We start from the raw sequence: 7,889 nt of genomic DNA, 5'->3' as shown, positions 1-7,889 counted from the left end.
TGTGTGTGTGTGTGTGTGTGTGTGTGTGTGTGTGAATGTATGTTTATATATGTTGCTCCGCCAATATTCCAAGAAATGTGTTTAAAAGATGTCTTTCTTTTTTTTTTCCAAAAAAGTAAAATAACATTTTCCTTAAAGTAAAGAGTCAGCTTGTGATTTCTGTCCTTCATTGTCTTTTGTTATTGCTGAAATCTCCTCCACTCCTCACCTCATTCCCAGCTCACTTTCATTACACACGCTTTATTCAGATTGTTACAGAAATGCACTGAAGTTTGTGTGCGTCTTTCTAGCATCTCCAGAGGTTTACATAAATATCTGGCATCAGCAGCGCTATAGCTGGCGTCCAACAAACCTCTGAACGCTGGAGCACATGTGGCCTTGTTTGTCGAAGTACTATAGCAACATCACAACAAGTACAGCGATCACAGCGCTGCCTGCCTTCAGATAGACTCTCTGAAACCAGCGTGACCTTCTCGCTGCGCTTGGATTCGGTCTGACGTCTTTCAGCAGAGCAGCTTCAAATAAAGTGAAGATATTCTAAAAATTAAGAAGGAAATGTTCATCTGTCTGTTTGTGTCAGTCACATTAGTGATGCCTTCATCACGTTGAGTTTAATCCGGTCCGCGCTCGTCTCCAGACTGATGTTTTTGGATTTATATGAGAGGCTTATTCAAATTTCATACAGCAGCCTGAAAATAAAGGCTGGCAGAAGAAGCGCGGACGGATGGGAGAGGATGAGGACGCCGTATCGTTTGCACTAAACAGCCGTTAATTAGTGCGCTAACGGCTGGAGCTCCTGCATTCACATCCGCTGGACCATACAAAACCGAACACAAACCGCCTTTTATCATCGTTTTGTGCAACTCTGGAGCTCTGTTCATTTCACTGGATCGGCAAAAGAAGGCCAAATGATCGTAAAACAGATGGAAGGTAGTACAAGCTGATTTACATCTTAAAATCCCCCAAAGATGGTTCTGTAACAACGCCATTTTTGGAGGCAGATTACAAATCGGATTACGGTAATCACGTTAGCGCGTGAGCATGACATTGTGTGCTGATTGCAGTAAAACGTGTTCCCACATTTCTCTTAATCTCTTTTAATTACTCGACCGGCACGTTAAAAATGCAGAGGAACCTCCAGAACAATCCTGAGCCGTTAGAGCCGAGATCAGAAGTGTTTTCATGTTCTCACGCCTGCGACGGAAGCCACAGATCGAGTCACAAACAAACACCGCAGACGCTACAGGAACGGGTTTAAAGCCTGGCTATTAACTCTCTGTCTGTTACAGTTACAGTGTTGTTAATTATAATTCAAATGCACAGAAGCTGAATGTGTTCCTGAAGCTCATGATAACACAGGGCCCAACCTGATTCTTACATTTTACAGTACACACAAAACTAGTCCTTACAGACACATACTTTTTTCATGTGACATTTATTTTATTTGCCTACTAGAGAAATCATGATTAATATTATCTATGCATATTTTACAATACAATATTTCTTACAGTCAGTTCACAAAGAAGAACACTTGTGCCAGCTGTAGTCATGTCAGCTTTATTTCTATTACACTTTAAACAATACAGATTGTGTCAAAGCAGCTTTACTGCATTTACTGTGTCAATAACACAAGAGGATGACAGTAAACAGTCCGTTTTTCAGTTAAAGTCAGTTCGATATTGCCAGAATTGAAGAATTTAACTTAACTTAGCAAGCCAAATCCATGTAAGGTACAGTTAAAACATCTTTAAAGCTCTAAAGCCTAACTTACTCATTTCAAATGTTAAAAATGCCTTTTTTCATGTACACACACTACCAGTCAAAAGTCTTTGAACAGTAAGATTTTTAATGTTTTTAAAGAAGTCTCTTCTAGTAAAAATATTTCAAAATGTTACTGTTTTTGCTGTATTTCTGGTCAAATAAATGCAGGCTTGGTGAGCAGAAGAGACTTCTTTAAAAACCATTAAAAAGCTTACAGTTCAAAACCTTTTGACTGCTAGTGTAAATAATTTGACTTCAGTTCTTCATTATATAATTAAGAGCAGAACACCTAAGAGTTCACTCTGAACAATTCGGATTAAGCATTCATAGTAGGTACAGTTCATCTCTAAAACATAGTTTAAAATGACAAAAACATTGCGCAATTAAAAACCAGCTGATTGTACTGCTGTAAAACAAAACAAATATCACTGGGTCAGTGAGTAACTCATCAATCGATTACTAACATCTGCGCTGTGAACATTTACACCGACTTACACAAATAAAAACCTAACTTCAGTGGCTTTTTAGGTATAATCAAACTGTACAAGTCATTTCAACTTTAATTATATCAAACTGACTTTAAACAATCGAAGTGAATCTCATATAACATAAAGATGAAGTTGAAATTGGTTCAATTCGTTTGCTGAGCTAAAATAATGGAAAAACATATGTTACGATGATTTATAGAGCACATCAATAAATCATTCTTTGTAGCCACTGAACTCACTTTCACTAAACTGCACAATAACACTGAACTTATGAAATATGGTCATATTTAGAGCACATACTGAAGATCACAAACAAAGTTCAGTTTTACGTTTATAAAAGGACAAGAATCTGTTCAGGGTTACAGCGAGAGGGAGAAGTCAAATTCTTACTTAAAACTAGAGTTTGTTGATAAGGACAATACTATGCATGTGTGAGCAAAAGTCACCTTATTTTTTCACTTGCATTTTTCACTGTTTCACTGGCTATTTGTCAGAAAGAGTCGGCAGTATATATAGTGTTGCATTGAGTAATGAGTGAGCCGTATCCTCTTGTTGGTGTGTGCTTCTGCTGTTTGAGTGACAGCTTTCAGAAACTGTGTGACAAGTACAGATCTTGTGTGGAAGCAGCTGAAAAAACTGTAAACTCACAATGGATGCATGCTAACCTTAAAACAGTTAGTTTGAGTTGTTGCTGATGTCTAATGTGGCTGTAATGATCATTTTCTGGTTAGTTTTGTCAAATGAGTCAAACTTTGTCAGATGTTGTGAGTTCTTAGCGCTGGTATCCGCAGCATGCCGTTCTCCCCGTGAGCAGGCGGTGTGACTGCGATCTTACGTAACCTTTTCCATATGTGTAATAGTCACTACAGCCTCCAAACCCACGCCAGTGCTGCATATGCAAGACATTAACTGCTGGTCATGAGCCATTCAATTAAAGAGGAAAAAACCTTTCAGATCGCCTCAAAAGAAAGAACGGTGCATCTTCTCCAGGCACGTAAACCGCAACTGAACATCCAACAGTTTCTTAAGAACAGAAACGCTGCTGCATGTAATGAAACAGTTAATTAAGTTGTTTGTATTTTCTCTTTTTCTTCCAGCAGCTCACTAACATGAATTTGTGTATTAAAGGTTTAAACTTCTGAAGAATTTGTGTATTAAAGGTTTGAAACTTCTGAAGAGATGAGGAGATCCTGAGGATCTGGACCAGAAATACTTTCAAGAGAATGAGTGTGTGAAGGAGCGTCGGAGCAGCTCTAAATGTCTGTATGAACAGGTTCAGGGTCATCACACAAAGCCTGATGGACGCTCGTCTTTTCTTGTCTTCCATCTCTCTGTCTCTTCTCTATGTGATTCTGTGTCGGAATGATGTGGAAGTGCTTACAGTCTTTTACCGTTAAATCCACGGTCATTTTTTACAGTGTAGACATTAAACTACTTATAAGTAACTTTGCAACGTCAACTCTTAATTATTTACAGCTAATTGAATAATGTCAATTAACTCTCATTAACTTACAACTACATGTCAACTAACATAAATTTACAACTACGTCAACTAACATCAATTTACAACTACATGTTAACTAACATAAATTTACAACTACATGTCAACTAACTATCATTATTTACAACTACATATCAACTAACATAAATTTACAACTACGTCAACTAACATCAATTTACAACTACATGTTAACTAACAAATTCATAACTACATGTCAGCTAACTATCATTAATTTACAACTACAGGTCAACTAACATAAATTTACAACTACATGTCAACTAACTATCATTATTTACAACTACATATCAACTAACATAAATGTACAACTAGGTCAACTAAAATTACGTCAACTAACATTAATTTACAACTACAGGTCAACTAACATAAATTTACAATTACATGTCAACTAACATTAATTTACAGCTACATGTCAACTAACTATCATTATTTACAACTACATATCAACTAACATAAATGTACAACTACGTCAACTAAAATTACGTCAACTAACATTAATTTACAACTACAGGTCAACTAACAAATTTATAACTACATGTCATCTAACTATCATGAATTTACAACTACAGGTCAACTAACATAAATTTACAATTACATGTCAACTAACAAATTCATAACTACATGTCAGCTAACGATCATGAATTTACAACTACATGTCAACTAACATAAATTTGTCATGGGTAGGTAGGGAAAAATAACACGGCGAAGGGGTAATCCAAAATAGAGTCTTTAATTGGTAATTCCAAAGGAAACACTGGAGAACACTACCACCAAACAACATCAACACAAGACAAGGCAACTGAGGAAAACACAGGGCTCATAAACACAGGGAACGTAATCAGGGAAAACTGAAACAGGTGTGGACCCACTTAATCAAAAACCATGGAGACAAAAAAGGCAGGAGAACGGAAATACAGAAAACTAAACCAAAATGGAACGTACAGGTGACAAAACGTACAACTACATGGCAGCTACCATAAATGTACAACTACATGGCAACTAACTTTCATTAATTTAAAACTACATGTCAACTAACTCATTACTTTGCAACTGTCACGTTTAGCTAGTGCCGATGAACACGCAGACAATGATAAAGAAGGTTTATCAGCCTTTAATTAATCCACACAATAAAGGTAAATCCACATAGAGGGAGGCTAGTGACACACATAGACATAGACACAGACATTAACAATACCTGACAAAACTAGAACTGACCAGACAGGAACTTAAATACACACAGCAAACGAGGATAATTAACAAGACACAGCTGAACATAATGAACTCAAATCAGTGACCATGACAACTACACTGACAGAGAAAACGGTGCAAACAAAGTCCAAACAGAGACAAGGTGTGACAACAACCACGCCAACTTACTCTCATTAATTTGCAACTGTCAACTAACTATAGTTTACAGCTACATGTCAATTAGATCTCATTAATTACAACTACGTCAACTATCTCATTACTTTACAACTACATGTCAACTAATATTAATTTACAACTACATGTCACCTAATTCTTAGAGTATTAGTAGACTGTTAGGTTAGGGCTAGGGTTAGAAGAATAAGTTGACATGTACATTACTTATAGTCAATAGAATGTCCATCAAAATACAGTGCCAGCAGATGTTAAGCAGATTTAGTTAGTAGTAGAGTGCAGTTAGTATAGTTTAAACAATTTCTAAAGTGGACTATCAATATGAAGTGTTATGTAACAGAGCAGCGTGAATGTTCTGCTCAACGACACTGAAAAATTAAAATCATACCGTTTTGACCAACATGAGGGGGAGCAAATGATGGCAGAATCTCTATTTTTGGCTGTTGTTGTAGGACGGAGTTTAGTACGTGATTCCAGCTGCTGCATGTGTCCGTCTCATTCATCACACAGCAGGAATTCTGACGTGGTGAAAGAGCTTGTAAGCAGGTCCGTCTCAGCAAAGTGAAGCAAGACTTTCGAAACTTTCTGCTGTGTGTGTGTGTGTGTTTACTTCATTTCTCACCTCAGAAGGGATTCTGGCTATTCTCTTGCGCTCTTTCTCAGGTTCAGTATGTAGGGAACAGCACTAATGAGTGAAGATCATCATGACTCATCAGCAGCTCTGGGGGAGGAACACCAGACTCATGACAAAACCTCGACGCTGCCAGAACACTCGCCTCCTGCCCAGTCCCACAATCACACCACCGACACACACACGCTTTCTTATGAAACACACACATAAAGGCCTCCAATCATTATGACTTCAAAGTCACTGTCGTCATTGGGTGAAACTCGTGTGGAGGGTGTGAGGCTCATAATCACACACACACTCGCCGCTTGTGTTTATTCTCTCGTAAAATCAACAGTATCGCGTCGTGCCAAGCGCAGCGTTCATGCGCTCTTCTCAGAGGACATTACCATGGCTGTGCCGCCCAAAACAAAAACACAGCTGACGAGCCTGACTGTATGAGTCGTGTGCTGGCGTGTGTGTTGTAAACGCTCCAGGACAGTCCCAGATCAACTCCAGTGCATTAGAGACGTGTGTGTGTGTGTGTGTGTGTGTGTTTCAGCCTCCTCAATCTGAGATGGTTTAAAACTGAAGTCTGTCGTTTCAGCATCACAATGCAACTGCAGAAACATCTGGTCAAAGAAAGCTCTATTCCAACATGCAGCACACGTGAAGTTCAACATACTATAAACTTAAAATAAATTAACTTGTTAAATATCTTTGCAGAAAAGATACGTGAAATATAAAGGCAAATATTGTACTTAAACATCCTATATGTTCAGAAATAATATAAAATAAGGAAAATTAGAAAATATTTCTTAGCATTCAATTTTAGAGGTCAACTCAAAAACGATTAAAACTTAAAATGACAGACAGTATAACAGCAGTAAGAGTAAATGAAAACATCAGCAGCTTTCAGTCTGTCAGCATTACGAAACATCAAATATCAAATATTCTGAACTACTTTTCCATTGCATTACTAGATGGATGTGTTTACGATATGTTACTCTCCTTCAATGTTTGCTAATATTTTTACTTAAAACCACGATTCCTTGTTTTAAAAAAAAGGGTGCAAAACATTATATTCAAATTAATAAAATCTGAAAAATTGCGCAGCCTTAAATGACACAGAAATGACACTTTTCACCTTTCCATGACATCACACAACCATCAGTCACTTCATGTACTCCAACCGTCAGCATGGCCATGAAATTCATTTCTGATTTTTTTTATTTTTATGGTGGTTGTCAAGGTGTTGCTATGCAGTTCAGCGGGTGCTTCTGATCTAAGTGCTCTCCTCAACACACTCGATTTCTCTGATTCTAATAGACTGATGTGTTTCTCTGAGCGTCGTGTTTGTGGGGCGTCTGTTTAGCATTAAAAGCCTCAATGCACACGAGTGCACTGCGAGGGTTTTCTTAAAACGTCTGCGTTCCGGCGCTGCGATCACACGCCTGAGCCTGCAGTCGCCGGGCCGCTCTCCGTCTGTCCGTCCGCAGGGCTGAATATTGGTGCCGTTTATTAAAATGCCCTCAGAACCTCCATGTCTTCTGACATTCGCTGGGCTTAAGAAATTATTCACTTCTGACCCACTTTTGTGTTTTTCAGACCTGCGCCCAGACGAGCCGCTGAATGCAAAGCAGGAGAGAGAACTGTGTGTGAAGCTGGAAAATCTCGCTCGAGCTCAATCTAGCGATCGAATGTCAAGAATCGGCTGCTGAAAGCCTGCGGAGGTCATGACCCGCTGACGGCCCTCATGAGGAGATGAACATGAAGGTCTGTCGAAATATCATTAGAGCGACACACACACACACACACACACACACACACGATCTCTCTGTGGATCTCAGGCAGGGGTCCGGGGTTCACAGAGGGCCACAAGCAAACTAGCAGACGAGCCTCAAGATTAGGGTTGGGTATCGTTTATTTTTTTTCCAATACCGGTGCCAAATCGATACTTTTAAAACGGTTCCGGTGCCTGAACCAATACTTATTATATAATAACCAGAGGGCGCCCTCGCACAGAAAATCCACATATCCAGTCACAGAAGTAGAGAACTCATGACCCTCCAGGAAATCCCTTATATGGACAAAGGCATCACTATTATAGCTGTAACCGAGTCAACAGAACATA

At 38.7% G+C, this 7,889-nt stretch overlaps 1 long non-coding RNA gene across 1 annotated transcript in view; it reads left to right on the top strand.

The window, feature by feature from the left end:
- Positions 1-2,662, top strand: part of LOC107717340 (uncharacterized) — an 18,275-nt gene extending 15,613 nt beyond the window's left edge. The window contains exon 3 of the long non-coding RNA XR_001637307.1: positions 2,652-2,662. This is a non-coding gene — a long non-coding RNA (uncharacterized LOC107717340). The remainder of the gene's footprint in view (positions 1-2,651) is intronic.
- Positions 2,663-7,889: the final 5,227 nt, after the last annotated feature.

The sequence above is a fragment of the Sinocyclocheilus rhinocerous genome, unplaced genomic scaffold (assembly GCF_001515625.1).
Source record: "Sinocyclocheilus rhinocerous isolate Xijiao unplaced genomic scaffold, SAMN03320098_v1.1 scaffold991, whole genome shotgun sequence".
In the NCBI taxonomy this organism is placed as follows: Eukaryota; Metazoa; Chordata; class Actinopteri; order Cypriniformes; family Cyprinidae; genus Sinocyclocheilus; species Sinocyclocheilus rhinocerous.
The sequence above is the reverse complement of the archived record's forward strand: the minus strand, read 5'-3'. Positions and strand labels throughout refer to the sequence as shown.